Source organism: Pleurodeles waltl, chromosome 4_1 (assembly GCF_031143425.1).
Source record: "Pleurodeles waltl isolate 20211129_DDA chromosome 4_1, aPleWal1.hap1.20221129, whole genome shotgun sequence".
Lineage (NCBI taxonomy): Eukaryota > Metazoa > Chordata > Amphibia > Caudata > Salamandridae > Pleurodeles > Pleurodeles waltl.
This window is the reverse complement of record NC_090442.1, coordinates 169,841,325-169,858,555: the sequence shown is the minus strand read 5'-3', so window position 1 is coordinate 169,858,555 and position 17,231 is coordinate 169,841,325. Positions and strand designations below refer to the sequence as shown.

The following is a 17,231-nucleotide window of genomic DNA, read 5'->3' as shown; positions in this document are numbered from 1 at the left end:
AGCTGAGTCGCTGCCAAGGACCCCGCCGCAACAAGCACCGCTGAACAGGACACCGCCGCCACAAGCACCGCTGAACAGGACACCGCCGCCACAGGCACCGCTGCCAAGGACACCGCCGCCACAAGCACCGCTGAACAGGACACCGCCGCCACAAGCACCGCTGAACAGGACACTGCCACCACAGTCACCGCTGCCAAGGACACCGCCGCCACAAGCACCGCTGGCCCATGAGTGCCAAGGGCACTGACGTTACTGAGTCCGCCACGAGCAGGATGAAGCACTCTGGGCACAAAGCCCCCTCCAGAACCAGTGGAGATTAACATCCACTACCTCTGTCCTTGGCAGGATGAAGCACTCTGGGCACAAAGCCCCCTCCAGAACCAGTGGAGATGTACATCCACTACCTCTGTCCTTGGCAGGATGCAGAACTCTGGGCACAAAGCCCCTCCAGAACCAGTGGAGATTTACATCCACTACCTCTGTCCTTGGCAGGATGAAGCACTCTGGGCACAAAGCCCCCTCCAGAACCAGTGGAGATGTACATCCACTACCTCTGTCCTTGGCAGGATGAAGAACTCTGGGCACAAAGCCCCTCCAGAACCAGTGGAGATGTACATCCACTACCTCTGTCCTTGGCAGGATGAAGCACTGATTTACATCCACTACCTCTGTCCTTGGCAGGATGAAGCACTCTGGGCACAAAGCCCCCTCCAGAACCAGTGGAGACTGTTATCCACTTGAGAGACTGCGGCTTTGCACTCCCCAGGATTGCACAGTGGGCAAACCACCCACTGTGGAGACTTGAGAGACTGTGGCTTTGCACTCCCCCAGGATTGCACAGTGGGCAAACCACCCACTGTAGAGACTTGAGAGACTGTGGCTTTGCACTCCCCCGGATTGCACAGTGGGCAAACCACCCACTGTAGAGACTTGAGAGACTGTGGCCTTGCACTCCCCAGGATTGAACAGTGGGCATACCACCCATTGTAGAGACTTGAGAGACTGTGGCTTTGCACTCCCCAGGATTGAACAGTGGGCAGGGGGCCCCCTCGTGGATTTGGTGTTGTGCACTCAACCGGCTGAGGTGCCCCCCCTTTCCCTTTTCCCTGAGGTGCCTGTTTTATTTCTATCTGATGCCCCTGCAGTGTTCTCTTCGTCATGTTCGGGTATTGAGTGTGGGCCTCGCCCATGCAGTGTGGGCCCAGTGTTCCACGGACTTCAATGGAGCAATACCTGGACTACTATTCTTGGTGTATATATATTTGTTTATAGTGTATATATATATTTTTGCGTACTGGATTTTAATAGATTACAATGGTTACACTCATTTCCTTTTGTCTTTGCATTCTTCCGGGGGGTTTGAGGGGTGCAACTGTAATGTATCATGCTGTATTAGCGTGTGTGTTGTAGTGGGTGAGGGTAGGTGTGGGGGTGTTGCGTGTGCATGTTCCTGTTTTTTCCCTCCCCCCTTCCCTGTGTCGTAGGTGCAGTACTCACTGTGGTCTTCGCCGTCGGCGTTCGTGCTCCTGGTAGAGGAGCAAGAAGATAAGGGCAGGGAAAATGTGAAGCTCTAGCTCCATGGCGTCCTGGTTCGTTGTGGGGTGTGTAGAGGTTAGCGTTTTCCCTTCGAAGTCCTGTTTCCGCCGTGATTTTGTTCATGGTGAATCCGCCCCGGAAAAGGTGGCGGATTGGTAGGCTGTGATACTGTGGGCGGTACATTGTCTCCCGCCTGTCTGACCGCCGCGCTGTTTGTTTGTACCGCCGTGGCGGTCGGAGTGTTAAAGTGGCTGTCTTTGTTGGCTGTTTCTGCCACGGTCGTGATTCAATTTTTTTTTCCACCGGCCTGTTGGCGGTTTTACCGCCGCTTTAGCACTGACTGCCAGGGTTGTAATGACCGCCATAGTTTTTAATCCCTTCGCTGCTAAGCTTCCCCCGTGCTAAATCTTCTTTTGGTTATTTGGGATTTGTTCCCCATAAATATTTGTTCACATAAGGTATCCTTGCCAAATTTGCATCCTTGTTTTCCAACATCCTGGGTATACTAAAGATTCTTAGGTTTGTGGATTACCCTAGAGGGGATAGAGAAATCAGCCAAAATACAGCTAAATTATGTTTTTTGGGCAGAAATGGGAACAAAAGTGCTGCATAAGAAAGCATCTGTTTTTTCCCTGCAAATGGCATCAATGAAGAGTTTACCATGATAAAAACACCATCTTCCCAGCTTTTAGGAACAGCCAGACTAGAATCAGAAAAACACTTTTTTCAACACAGTTTTGGCATTTTACTGGGACATACCCAATTTGTCCTATTATTTGTGCTTTCACCCTCCTTCCAGTTAGTGACTGAAAAGGGTGTGAAACCACTGGTGAAAGCTATACATTTCTGAAAAATAGACAAAATTCTGAATTCAGTAAGCGGTCATTTGCATAGGTCCTTCAAGGTTTCCTATAGGAACTAACACTTGAAATTAAAAAAAAATAAATTGAGTTGAAGAAAACAGCCATTTGTGTCTAAGTTTTCATTGCAACTTTTTCTACGTGTGGCAGATTTTCAAAAGCAACATACTGTTACATCTGCTTCACCATTTTGGTTGCAGGGATATATAGGACTTGTAGATTCTCCAAAAACCCAAGCTACTCTGAGCCAACAACTGAGCTATGCCTTGCAATGGTTTTTTCATTGCTTACCGGGTATACAGCAATTCATTTGGTAAAATATCACAGTGAAAAATAGGTATCAAGGAAGCCTATATATTTCCGAAATGAGTACATAATGTGGAGTTTAGAGCCAATGGTTACTTGCACATCTCTGAATTTGGGGGTACCCACACTAGCATGTGAATTATACGGCATTTCTCAAAATTACTTATTTGTAACACACTGTCTTACATTTGGAAGGCACAAATGCAGAGAAAGACAATAAACTTGTAATAACACTTGTTCTGCTATTCTGTGTCCCCCTAAGTTTTCAGATAAAAATGTTACCTCACTTGTGCGGGTAGGCCTAGTGCCTGTGACAGGAAATGATCCAAAAAGCAACGTAGGCACATTTAATTTTTCCACTGAAAACTGACTCATTTTTTGCAATGTGTCTATCTGTGCATTTTGGGCTTTAGCGCAGCTGGCACCTAGGTAAACCTAGCAAACCTGTGCATTTTTGAAAACTAGACACCTAAGTAAATGCAGGATGGGGTGACTTGTGTGTCTAAAAACAAATTTTCCTCACATTTCTGTGATGCAAGGTTTTTGTACCGCCACGAAATCCATGGCAGTAGGCACTATCCCTCTCCCCTGAGTCCTCCCCCAACACCCATGACCCCCCTACCACCTTGCAAAGGTGGTAGGAACCCTCCCCACCCCTGCCCCCCCACACCCACAGAAACCCCCACACACACCCCCCACACTCCCCTACACGCACACTCACACCACTCACACACATACATGCACACCCCACATGCACGCACACATGCACACATACATACACGTCACATTTCCCATACAAACATTACACCCCAGCATGCATACACACACTCACACGCACACCCCCATGCATGCACATACCACACAACACCAGCCCACCCTTCTCCCCTAACGGACAATCACCTTACCTGTTTCGGTGAGCCTCCAGGAGGGAACGGGATCCATGGAGGCTGCTCCACTGCCAGCACCCCGTCACCAGAACACCGCCACGCCGAATACTGGGACGTTATTCGGTGGGCGGTGTTCTGATGATGTGGCGGTGACGGTGGAGCAGCCTCCACTTCACCGCCGACCACCAGTATGGCTGCTGGTGGCTCTCCGTCCGAAAAAGGGCAGAGGGCTGGCAGCAGTCATGATATGGTTGGCGGAAGACCGCTACCACTGGCTGTCTTTGGCCCAGAGGAAACTCAGCGGTCTTGGAAAAAGACCCCGGGGTTAAAATGAGGGCCTAAACACCTTGGGGAATTCAGGATTGGGTGACCTGTGTGGCTCTCACCACAATCTTTACCCAGAATCCCTTGCAAACCTCAAAATCAGTCCCAAAAATACATTTTCCCTGCTTTTCTGTGATGGAAAGTTCTGGAATTTGAGGGGAGCCACAAAGTTCCTACCAGTCGGTATTCCTCTCGGTCTCCTGATAAAAATGATACCTCACTTGTGTGGGTGGGCCAAGTGCCTGTAACAAGGAAAGGCCAAAAACGTGTAAATATTGAGGGGGCACCAAAGTGTGTTCATAAGTGCAGTTTTTTTAATACATTTTTAGGCTGACTCTGCTTTGGGCGCCCACACAAGTGAGGTATAATTTTTATCGGGAGACCAATGGTTATGCTGGGTGGTATGACATTTGTGGTCTATTTCTGGAAGAATATGGCACAGAAATGCAAGGAAAATTTGATTCACATTTTGAGATTTGCAGGACATTGTGGGTACGAAAACTTTCTGGGATCCACAAGAGGCACATCACCCTGTACTCCCCTGGGTGTCTAGTTTTCAAACATATGTAGAGTTGGTAAATTTTTCCTACAGAAGAAGTGAGCATGCTACCAAGTCTCTTACTTCAATGATGTCCCAAACACTCAAATTGCGAAAAAAAAGCCCTTAGGTTTTGTTAGAAAGACCCCTCGCAAACTAACCTAGTTGGTGGCATGCTTCATCATTGGGGTCCCACCCGCGATAACTAGTGTGTCAGGGGTGTGCTTTGACACCTGATTACAATGGAGCAGACTTTTTTTGTGAGTTGAATTCCCAACTGAAAGGAGAAGTGCAATAAATACATCTTGTGGCTAACACACTTTTCATACGTGATACACACAAGACCTTTCACGCCACCAACTGCTGGCTCTGAACATTATAAAACTCACATCAACATACAGAACCATTCAGGGGCTCATCACTTTCAGACGCCCACATGCCTGACACAGCAATCACACCAGCTGATGGAATGTGTGTCCTGGCGTGTGGCTAGCAGTGTGTGTAGTGACCAGCGGCAAGTCACACACCGCCAGCCAAGTGCCAGCTCACTCACACCACCAGCCAAATGCAGTCCACAGACACCATCAGCCAAGCACCAGTCCACGCACACTGCTAGCCAAGCGCCAGTCCACACACACCGCTAGCCAAGTGCCAGTCCACAAACACAGCCATCATATTTTTTTTAACGAAAAAGATAACACAAACCAATTGTAAGTAAATACATAATTACAAACACAACAGCTCTAACTAAACACATCGCACTAATGTCAACCTTGAAAATGAACAAAAATGATAAAGCGATTCAGACCAGGCAACACCCACGGGTGCTCCCAAAAACTCTTTTGTGCGTGGTACGTTCTAAAACAAGCAGGCACACACAGCCCATGTTTAGAAGGACAATCAGGACAGTGCATACAACTCTCCTTCTGCATGTCTATTCGCACACATCCTCCGCATCTCTTACAGGGATTGTTTTTTGAGCGTGGGAGGAATGTGATCAGCAAACTAGTGATCTTTCAAACTAGCTACATCCTCCACCACTCCAACTTTAGGAACACTTGCCTCTTCCACTACAACAAGGCTGGCAATCACAGACTCCCGAAACTGAACAAAAGTCATCTTTGACTCGGGGGAACAAACCTTGAACACAACAAAAGCCTTAAAGGTTGCTAAATGGAAAGTTTGATAGCTAATTTCTTATACCAAATGTAAGCTTTACGGACAGAAGTGCATGGTTTCAACCTCTGATCTACTCTATCTACACCACCCATGTGCTTATTGTAGTCTAAAATGCACACAGGTTTGTGCACTTCGGCAACCTGACCCCAAACGGTAACAGGTGAAGTACTTTCATCCTGGATGGTAGTAAGCATGTAGACATCCCTCCTGTCTGCAAATTAATTTCACAGCTAGCAATTCATCACTAAGCAAGACACTGCACTGTCCCCGCTCAAGTTTTTTACAAACAATGTCCTTTGGATAACCTTTACGGTTAGGGCGGACTGTGCCACAAGCAACAGTGTCCACTTTGAACAATTCCCTTAACAATTGCACACCAGTGTAGAAGTTATCTAGATACAAATGGTGACCTTTGTTATAAAGTCCTCTATCACGTTCCCACACAATTTTCTTATTAACTCCGAAAGTGGACGGACAACCATGGTGGTCAATAGTTGAATCCCTACCAGTGTAGGCCTGAAAATCATAAACATATCCAGTACTACTCTCAGACAGTATACGCATCTTAATTCCATAATGTGCCCTCTTGGTAGAATTGTACTGCCTAAAAACCAAACCCTTGAACAGGACCAAAGACTCGTCCACAGCTATTTCTTTCCTTAGAACGTAGATCTCAGAAAACGATCTACAAAGTGATCAAGGACAGGCCGAATCTTAAAAAGATGGTCACAATCAGGGTGCTCTCGTCACAACACCAAAGCATTATCAACAAAATGCAGCATCTGAAGCAGAAGCAAATACTGATCACGATTCATGATTGCAGGAAATATGACCATTGACATCAAGGGACTGGTAGACCAAAATGAAGACAGTGATGGCTTCCTTATTAAGTCCATCAAAAAAGTTAAACCCAAGAATTTCTTCAACTCTTCTAGATTTGTGGGAGTCCCCGGGGTAGCACTGGAGTGGGCCTTAAATCTGGCACTGTTGTCTCTCAAATACTGTTGCAAATGCAAATTGCAAATTAGTCTGCTCAACATTCTCACCCAAAAACCGTCCATAAACAATTGAAAGAAACTTGTAGGCAAAGGGTTTCCAGTATTCACACTACACCCAGCAACATTAGTAAAGGCAGACAACACCAGCTGCTCTTCCAATGGGAAGCCTTTCAGCCCCAGGCTCCAATCCAGATGCCTCTTCCTGCACTATCAGCCCATCAATGTTCTCCTCTAAAACACGCAATTTGTCCTCACTGAGAGTGGCTTCATCATCAGATTATTTCTCTTGAACAGAAAATTCACTGCCAGAATCTTTCACTTCCTCCTCTGCCTTAGATGCAGAGTCAGTCTCATAATCATGGTCACAGGATGATTAAAAAAGCATACCAACATTCTGCTGAGCGGGCATCTTGTGGCTAGCCATGATCCTTACTAATAAAAGTAACTTGACAAATACGTCAACAACAACCGACAGTGTGTAAAATAGGTAATAAACAAAGTGTAGCTTTATCACAAAGACCTTTACACTCAAAAACAATACCACTTTTTTGCCAGAGACAGCTAGACTCACCAGCACCTACTCTGCACAGACACAGGAAGCGCCAACTATATCCCACTGAAATGGAAAAAGAAAAGAAAATTACACATAAGACAACACAATACACATGGTGCACAAATCCAAGGAGAATGTCACACACAATAAAAGATAAGCTAAACCTGCTGCTAGTATTACACTTTTTACAAAAAGCTGATTCATGTGTGACAATGGTACTCATTGAAGTAAACATTTGAAAAACGTTTTTCTCACCAAACATAAGCCACTACATAAACTGCAGATCTACCACTGCCGAAACTGCAAGCAGGAGTGACCGAAAGGGAATCAAAAGCTTTGCACTAAAATAAAAAGGATAATTAAATATTACTATCACAAATGCAAATAATGCGCCAGTCCACACACAACAAGCTAGGGGTGGATGGGCATAAATATATGGGCAAAACATTCACTCCCTGAAGGGAACGATCTTTGTCCAAGGGGCCTCTCCCCCAAATCTCCAAAATTTTAAATCCCTGGATTCTAGTGGTTTCTACACACCTTGGTGGCAGATAAGCCAAAAAAAAAGAGCCCGATCTGCCCTCAAGGGGGCAGAAACTGACAAAATATGTGCCCCCTAAAGACACCTGGGATTTTAGACTTTGGTGATTTTAGGGAGCGGCCCCTTGGGCAAGGGTCGTTTCCTTTACGGGGCACATATTTTGTCCATTTCTGCCCCCCCTTGGGGGCAGATGGCCCTAAAAAAAAAGAGGCTGATCTGCCCTCAAGGGGGACAGAAATGACCAAAATAATTGTCCCATAGAGGGAGCGACCCTTGTGCAAGGGACTGCTCAACTAAAGCGCCAACATTTTAAATCCCTGGTGTCACTTGAGGGCAGATCGGCCTAAATGAATGGCCGATCTGCCCCAAAGGGAGGCAGTAATGGGCAAAATATGTGCCCCCTAAAGGAAGCCAACTTTGCCCAATGGGCCTCGCCTCAAATCACTAAAACACATGCTGTCCGACACACAAACAAAAATCCCTGGTGGCCCAGTGGGTGTTCCTGTTGCACGATCGCAATCCCATGTACAATTGTGCAGAAGGAATACATTTCAAAGAGACACTGAGGGAACAGAAAAATACTTTTCTTTCCCGCCTGTGCCTCTCTGAAACCCTTCACCCCTTCCAGGAGGGAAAAACATACCTCCGTCTCCTCCCCGTGCTGGAAGCAAATGGCACGCTGATGTCATCATATCGCTGGGGTGGCAGTGGGGAGGTGTAAGGAGGAGGCCCATGGAGGGAGCACTAGCGCTTTTCCCATGGATGGGTGCTCGGACGGTCAGGAGCCGTCCAAAGCACATGCCCACTGTGGCATCAGACAGCTCCCGGCTATCCGACGCATGCAAGGGGTTAATGGCACAATTGGTTGAGGAAGGGGAGGAGCACCTTCAGTACCTCCTGATAATTCTGTCTGGGCCTGAATAAATACAGCTATTATTTTGTATAGAAACGAAAATACACTTTTCAAGTCAAAGCTTTAAATCATCTTGGCTTAATAAAAACAAAATGTGGGCACCCTGAGACTGATCGCCTCTGCAAACCCATCTAGGAAGAAACAGTACAAATTTGCAGCTATGGAAAGCAAAGAAATCTATAAGTTCAATTGTGGGTTCACCAAATCTTAAAGGCAATGCGAAAAGCAAACAAGATATAGGCCCTCATTATGACATTGGCGGTAAGTACCGCTTACCATCATGCTGACTGCCGCCAACATACCGCCGCTGCAGCGGATTACCGCCACCCATATTATGACCCACACATGCCAATCTGTCACTATACAGCCACACACACAAGTCCGCCTGCCCAAAGGTCAGTGATAAACTGGCGGTAGCAAAATCCACACAGTTACGCCAACAGAACTACGCCCACAGCATTATGACAGACAAATCACTGCGGCGGACATTCAATGGCGCTAAACCATTGGCGGTACATACCGCAATGCTGAAAATACACACACTCAAACAAAACTACACCACACTGGACAATTCAAACTACACACCTGACACACATACACACACCACACCCACACCACTATAAAACACACACCCACATTACCCACAACCTTTTACCAATACAAACAAGTACCACAAGAGAGATAGCAGGACCACAGACACACACCACTATCACCTATACACCATCCATGCACCTTATATCACCCCACACACCCTCACCCACACCACTCACACTACACCTATGGCACCAAAACGACACCCCAGGTTCTCAGAGGAGGAGCTAAGGGTCATGGTGGAGGAAATCATCCAGGTAGAGCCACAGCTATTCAGATCACAGGTGCCACAGACGTCCATTGCTAGGAAGATGGAGCTGTGGCAGAGAATCGTGGACAGCACCCAAGAACGAGGGATGACATCAAGAAGAGGTGGAACAACCTACGTGGAAAGGTACGTTCCAAAGCAGCAAGACACCAAATAGCTGTACAGAGGACTGGTGGTGGACCCCCACCTCCTCCCCCACAACTAACAACATGGGAGGAGCAAGTCTTTGCAATCATGCATCCTGAGGGCCTGGCAGGAGTAAGAGGGGGACTGGACTCTGGTAAGTCAAATCTCTATTACTTTCACCCACGCTGCCTGTAGGCCATCGCAAACCCCCACCCTTACCCACACTCCCATCGCTCCACCACCTCCCACATACCCCACCATCACAACCCACACATCCCAATACCAAGCCCGGCTTGCAACACCAATGCATGGACACCCCTCACAGACCTGCATGGACACCTATCACCACTGGATGCACACTGGAGAGAATCACCTAGCCCACCAAATAGCAACTCACACAAAGGCAAATCTACCAGGGCAACAACAACCATAGAGGGCAACACACCCATGCACAAGATGACACACACTGAAACAATAACACTGCATTTACATCCCCACAGGTCCCCCACCCAAGGTCACTGGAGAGGAGGTGCCAGCAACTTCCAGTCCACCCCCAGAAGAGGCCCACAGTGATAACAGCAGCTCTGGACGCCTGGATCTGGATGACCAACCTGGCCCATCGGGGATCTCCGGACAGTCGGTTACCCAGGCACAGTCCCATACCACCACAGAGCCTCCCCCCTCAGGAAACACCACCACAGTACCCACCCAACGGGCCCATACCTCTGTCCCCAGGACACGTCAATCAGCAGTGTGTCCATCACTAAAGGGACCCCAGACCACCCTACAAACACAGGATGATCAGGGACCTGGGGTCAGTGGCAGTGGGCACATGCTTCAGGGGACATAGGCACAGGACAAGAAGGAAGCTGGGAGGACTGCTGTGCGACAGGGGGAGGACAGGCCCAGGGAACCGACTCTCCAGGAGGCACTCACCAACATCCTGGGAGCATACCACCATTCCCAGGAGACGATGGGCCAGATACTGGACACGTTGCAGGAGACCCAGCTGCTGCAGGAGGGACAATATCTGGGGATCAGGGAGGACTTGAAGTCCATTATCACCACCCTGGTCACCATTGCAGGGGTGCTGGCAGACATGGCCAACACCATGAGGGAGGCAGTGGCACACCACCGGGCCTCTGATACTGGCCAAACCACCGAACAGCCTTCCACCTCCGCTGCCGCTAGTGGACAGGAGGCCCACCACAGGAACAACAGGCCACCAGCATCCCACCCCCTGCAGAAGGAGAACCACCCCGCAAACGGTCCCTGAGATTCAGGCAGAAGCCAGAGAACATTGCCAAGACCTCCACCAGGAAATAAGACTCTCCTGAATGTCACCCTTGTGTCCCTCTCTGTCACCCTGTCCACCTTGAACTGCCATTGCTCTCATTCTTATGCTCCCTTGGACAATGCGCCTGTGAAACAAATAGACTGGACTCCATCCTGGACTTTCCTCCATCATCACCCCAGCCCACTGCACATCCCCCTCTAATCATTAGCACTTAAATAAACACCATTTGAATACATACAAGTTTGGAGTCCGTCAAATCATTTAACCATGTATTAGTTTAAAACGCTTTAAACACTGCAATATAACTGTACAGTAATGTATACATAGGAATGAACTGTAGTTGGCTGCAGTCAACACACCAGGAGTGATAGAGGGGCACAAATATCTGAAAATAGAGATGCCAAAGGGTACAGTAAGTGGCCATAGAAGTGGGAAAATCAGCCTGCCAGTAGCAATGTCAAATACAAAACTGTCATTGTAAAGTGCAATTACAGTGTCTTACCTGTGTGTCATTGGAAGTATTGTTGCATTATTGCACTTCTGTTGTCCTCATCCTCATCCTCTGCCTCCTCATCTTCACTGTCCACAGGGTCCACTGCTGGCACACGCCCATCTCAGCCTCATCCTCCTGCAGAAATGGCATCTGGCGACGTAGGGCAAGGTTTTACAACATACAGCATGCCACGATGATCTGGCACACCTTCCTGGGTGAGTAGTACAGGGATCCACCTGTTAGATGGAGGCAACGAAACCTGGCCTTCAGGAAGCCGAATGTCCTTTCTATTATTCTTCTTGTTCACCCATGTGCCTCATTGTAACGTTCCTCTGCCCTTGTCCTGGGATTCCTCACAGGGGTCAGTAGCCATGAGAGGTTGGGGTAACCAGAGTCACCTGCAAATTTCGCGGGACTACTGTTAGCTACACCAATCCTTAGGGCCCACACCATACCCATACACCAACAACCCCTGGGTGGGAACCAGGGCTCACCTATTAGCCACACCCGGTGCCTCTGGAGTTGAGCCATCACATATGGGATGCTGCTAATCCTCAGGATAAAGGCATCATGCACAGACCCAGGATACTTTGCATTGACATGGGAGATGTACTGGTGGCCAGGCACACTATTTGCACATTTATGGAGTGAAAGCTCTTTCGATTTCTGAACACCTCTTCATTTCTCCGGGGGGGGGGGACAAATGCTATATGTGTACCATCAATAGCCCCTATAATGTTGGGGATGTGTTCCATTGCATAGAAATCAGCTTTCACTGTGGCCAAATCCTCCACCTGGGGGAAAACGATGTAGCTGCGCATGTGTTTAAACAGGGCAGACGATACTCTGGTCAGCACTATAAAGAACATTGGCTGAGACATTCCTGCTGCCAAGCCCACTGTCACTTGGAAGGAGCCCCTTGCCAGGAAATGGAGCACAGATAGGACTTGCACAAGAGGAGAGAGCTCGGTGGGCTGACGGAGCGCAGATATCAGGTCAGGTTCCACTTGGGAACACAGCTCTGTGATTGTGGCCCTGACCAGTCTATAGGTGAGGATAATGTGCCTGTCCTCCATTGTTGCCAAGTCCACCAGGGGTCTGTACACAGGGGGATGTCTACATCTCCTATTCATCCGCAGCGGTTGCAATCTAGGGGGCAAACGGTGAGTAGCTGGTCAGTATTCCATATTTCCAAACAATACACTGCATTGCTTGTTGTGACTGTAACACAATATTGTTGTACAGGCCCAAATGGTGCCTATGTCTACTGTTACACAGTTAGGTGCCATGGCCTGCCCCCCCTTGAAATGGCGTCCGCCTGTCCTGTATGCAGGGACAGGTGGAAATGAGGTAATTCCGCTGACGTTGTGCGCCGTTGCGGGAGGCGGTCGAAAACCGCAGTGCAAACCCTCATTAGATCCCATTGGGCCCTATGGGTTATAGTGGCCAATGGTGATGTACGCCGGTGGTTACGGTACGCACTGCAGCAGACATGACCACCATTTTCTATCTGTTCACCCACTTGCTACCTGACCTTCAACAGGAGAGGACCTACACTACAAGTGCTGCTGTGACCTGTGTCTGGAACCGACCTTGGCTGTTGTCACTGGGGAAAGGGCCCCTTCCTTCTCCGCTGTGGAGTTGGAGAAACTGGTGGATGGGGTCCTACCCCAGTACTGAAAGCTGTATGGGCCCCCAGACCAACAGGTGAATATACTGTGAGCACGATGAATGGGGCATGAATGCATGGAGTGCTGTGTATGAGGGCCTTGTGTAGAGGGGGAGTTTGGGGTAAGGGCCCTGGGCAGCGTGCTGCATGTATGGTGGGCAATGTTGGAGCGTAGGGGGATGTGAGGGCTATGGTGGGCCATGAGTGTAACAGGGAGTATGGTCTGACTGATACCTTTTCCCATGTATATTTCTCTGCAGGTCAGCGCCATCAAAAAATGGGTATATGGCGTGCCATTGCCAAGGACATGCGGACCCTAGGGGTCTACGGCAGCCTGAGCACCCACTGTCGCAAATGGTGGGAGCCCCTCAGATGCTAGGCATGGAAGACAGCGGAGGCCCAGCTCGGGATGGCCTGCCAACGAGGAAGGGGTGCCCGTCGAACCCTGCCCCCCTGATGGCCTGTATACTGGTGGTGGCCTATCCAGAGCTGGATGGGTGCTTGGGGGCAGCCACAAGGGGGTGAGGACAGTGCCCCAATATACTACTTGCGCGTTATGGGGTGGCATCCGGGTGGGGGATGTGGGCCTGTGGATGCCCCTAGGCCAGGCCAGCCAACACAGGGTAGGGTCTGATGTCAACCTCCTCCAAACAAGCAAGTAGGCATCCACTACTGGGGAGGGGTCTGTGGGTCTCAGATATGCTGAAATTGTCGTTAGGTATCCCTGTCCATGGACTGGTGACTAGCATTGTGACTGGAAGTGCATTGCCCAGTGCGTAGGGCTGTTCCCTGTGTGTGAGTGTGTTGTGTACGCTAGCGATGGTGTTGTTGGCGCCATTGACCAAGGGTCTCCTTTGTCTTGTCCCCCCCCTTTTTGTTTTGTCACCCTGACTTATGTGCATTAGCATCATCTGGCGGAGGAGCAGAGGCAACGGCGATGGGGAGAGCTGAATCCCACAGGGCCCAGGAGGCCGAATCCACCGACGGTGAGGGCACCAGTGGGACGAAGGGCGAGGGGAGCACCACGGCAGAGACTGGAGGGGACAGTTCTGATAGTGATACCTCCTCCGATGGAAGCTCCCTGGTGGTGGCAGACACCTCTGTGCCCACCCCAACTACAGGTACAAACGCCACCCTCGTACCAGCACTGCCCTCCCAGCAGCCCCTCAGCATGTTTCCCGTGCCCGCTCACCCAGGAGGGTGTGAATCTCCTTTGCCCCAGTCACCTCAGGCCCTGCACCAGTGTGCCCTGCTGCCCTGAGTGAGGAGGCTATTGACCTCCTGCGATCCATCTCTGTTGGGCAGTCAACCATTGTGAATGCCATCAAGGGGCTGGCAGCCCATTTGCAACAAACAAATGCATCCCTGGAGGGCATTCACTCTAGCATGGTGGCCCAACAAAGAGAATTCCAGGCTCTATCCTCCTCCCTGATGGCAGCCATTTGGTCTTGTTTCTAGCCTCCCCCTCCAACCTCCTCTGCCCAATCCCATTCCCAACCCCAACCTATCCCAAGCACACAGGCAGACCAGCATGCACCCAGGACAACACACAGGAGTGGTTCAGGCAAACACAAGCACCACACATAATCCCACAGGCACTCACACAAGCATCATCCAGATGCAGACATACCAACATCCACTGCCTCCACTGTATCCCCCTCCTCCTCCACGTCCACCTCTCCCCCAGTTGCGTCTACACTCACACCTGCATGCACTACATCCCCATCCACTACCAACATCACGCCTATCACTACACGTCCCTCACTGGCAGTCATCACCCCCGCTTCCATGCACACGTCCCCTGTGTCCTCTCCTACTGTGTCTGTGGCCCCTCCTCCCAAGGTACACAAACGAAAGCACTCAGACACCCAACAGCCATCCACCTCACAACAGCGTCCAGCCCATGCACCCAAACAGAGCAATCAGACACCTCCCACAACACTTCCTCTTCCTCCACCCCCAAACCTTCACCCTCTTCCTGCCCCAAAGTCCCTAAGAAGCATTTCCTCCCCACCATTGACCTGTTCCCTGCCCCTCTTCCCCCCGTCCTTCACGTCAGGCCAGGGTGAAGGAAACCCAGCTAAGCACCTCAGCCATGCAGTGGTAGAGGATCCCGGGTACCAGGCAGCAACACTGACAGGGTGCCTGCACCAGGTGCATCAAGGAAGGGCAAGGAGGCACCACCTGCTGTGACTAGGAAGGGCAAGGAAGCACCACCAGCAGCATATAGGAAGGGCAAGGAGGCACCACCAGCTGCCACAGGGAAGGGCAAGGTGAAATCCCCGGCTGCTGACAGAAAGGGCAAGGGGCCTGCACCTGCAGGCAGGAAGGACAAGAGGCCTGGTGCTTGGACTCATTCAGAGCCCCCACCACCAACCATGGTGGTTAAGCCGACCGAGACCGCAGGGGATGGGCTGGAGCCTCTCCCCACCACTGGCAGCACCGCCACCAACACTACCACCAGCAACACCGCCAGCACCACTGCCAGCAGCAGCAGCCCCAGTGGCCAGCTGTCCGAGGCTGCAGGGGAAGGCCTGGAGCCTCCCCCACCTCTGCCAGCACCGCCACCAGCACCACTGCCAACAGCAGCAGCTCCAGTGGGAAGCTTTCCGATGCTGCAGGGGAAGGGCTGGAGCCTCCCCCCACCATGTGCCAGCACCACTGCCAGCAGCAGCAGCCCCAGTGGGCAGCCATCCAAGGCTGCAGGGGAAGGGCTGGAGCCTCCCCCTACCACTAGCAGCACCACCACCAGCACTGCCACCAGCACCACCACCGGCACCATTGCCAGCAGCAGCAGCCCCAGTGGGCAGCCGTCCGAGGCTACAGGGGAAGGGCTGGAGCCTCCCCCACCAATGCCAGCCCCGCCACCAGCACCACTACCAGCAGCAGCAGCCCCAGTGGGCAGCCATCTGAGGCTGTAGGGGAAGGGCTGGAGCCCCCCTCCACCACTGCCAGCACCAACACCAGCCCCGCCGCTGCCACCACTGAGCAGCCATCACCACCGGCAGACAGTGTGTAGTCCTGCCTCCATGGCCTGTTGTGCGTCCTGGCCCCTGCAAATTCAGTGGGTGTGACACCCAGGTGAGAGACTGTGACCTTGCACTCCCCAAGATCTGCATCACAGGGCACAATGTCCCCTCCAGAACCAGTGGAAAGCCATCCACTCACCCCATCCTTCCCAGGATGAAGCACACTGTGCACAGTGCCCCCTCCGGAACCAGTGGATGAAACCATCCACTAGGGAGACTGTGGCTTTGCACTCCCCAGGGCCAAGCAGTGGGCAAAACACCCACTAGAGAGACTGTGGCCTTGCACTCCCCAGGACCAAGCACAGGGCATGTTGCCCCCTCCAGAGCATGTGGGCAAACCACCCACTTGAGAGACTGTGGCTTTGCACTCCCCAGGACCAAGCAGTGGGCAAACCACCCTCTAGAGAGACTGTGGCCTTGCACTCCCCAGGACCAAGCACAGGGGATGTTGCCCCCTTCAGAGCATGTGGGCAAACCACCCACTTGAGAGACTGTGGCCTTGCACTCCCCAGGACCAAGCAGTGGGCAAACCTCCCACTAGAGAGACCGTGGCCTTCGTTGCACTCCCCAGGACCAAGCATTGGGCAAACCCCCCACTTGGGAGACTGTGGCCTTGCACTCCCCAGGACGAAGCAGTGGCCAAACCACCAACTAGAGAGACTGTGGCCTTGCCCTCCCCAGGACCAAGCACAGGGCATGTTGCCCCCTCCAGAGAATGTGGGCAAACCACCCACTTGAAAGACTGTAGCTTTGCACTCCCCAGGATCAAGCAGTGGCCAAACCACCCACTAGAGAGACTGTGGCCTTGCACTCCCCAGGACCAAGCACAGGGCATGTTTCCCCCTCCAGAGCATGTGGGCAAACCACCCACTTGAGAGACTGTGGCTTTGCACTCCCCAGGACCAAGCAGTGGGCAAACCACCCACTAGAGAGACTGTGGCCTTGCACGCCCCAGGACCAAGCACAGGGCATGTTGCTCCCTCCAGAGCATGTGGGCAAACCACCTACTTGAGAGACTGTGGCTTTGCACTCCCCAGGACCAAGCACATGACATGTAGCCCCCTCCAGGACCAGTGGTGTTGTACCATCTTCAGGCTGAGGTGCCCCCCCATTCTCCTTCCCC

The 17,231-nt window shown here is 51.1% G+C and overlaps 1 protein-coding gene and 1 long non-coding RNA gene across 3 annotated transcripts in view; one reads left to right on the top strand and one right to left on the bottom strand.

Annotated features, from left to right (window-relative positions):
• Positions 1–17,231, bottom strand: part of LOC138287515 (uncharacterized) — a 394,908-nt gene that overhangs the window by 351,460 nt on the left and 26,217 nt on the right. For both annotated transcript variants that reach the window (XR_011202228.1, XR_011202227.1), the window contains exon 2: positions 7,200–7,244. This is a non-coding gene — a long non-coding RNA (uncharacterized lncRNA). The remainder of the gene's footprint in view (positions 1–7,199; positions 7,245–17,231) is intronic.
• Positions 1–17,231, top strand: part of LOC138287514 (rho crystallin-like) — a 118,197-nt gene that overhangs the window by 91,317 nt on the left and 9,649 nt on the right. The gene's annotated exons all lie outside the window — the stretch shown is intronic.